The following is a 276-nucleotide window of genomic DNA, read 5'->3' as shown; positions in this document are numbered from 1 at the left end:
TTATAAAACAATATCTTCTTTGATTACACAGCTTTGCTGCTGCACCTGCTGCTGCTGCTGCTGCTGCTGCAGCAGCTGCTCCTGCTGCTGCTGCTGCCGATCCAGCGGTGAGTGGTGAATACACGCTGCTGCTTCTCCCGTCAGCTGTTTGTTCGTTGCTGCAGCAGCAGCAACAGCAGCAGCAGCAGCAGCAGAAGGAACAGCAGCAGCAGCAACTCTCGGCTTTGTTTTGCAACAGCAGGTACCTCTGCTGCTGCTGCTGCTGCTGCTGCTGCT

The sequence above is a fragment of the Eimeria mitis genome, genomic scaffold (genome assembly GCF_000499745.2).
Source record: "Eimeria mitis Houghton genomic scaffold, Emh_scaff3298, whole genome shotgun sequence".
NCBI classification, from domain to species: Eukaryota; Apicomplexa; class Conoidasida; order Eucoccidiorida; family Eimeriidae; genus Eimeria; species Eimeria mitis.
This window is presented reverse-complemented; position numbering follows the sequence as displayed.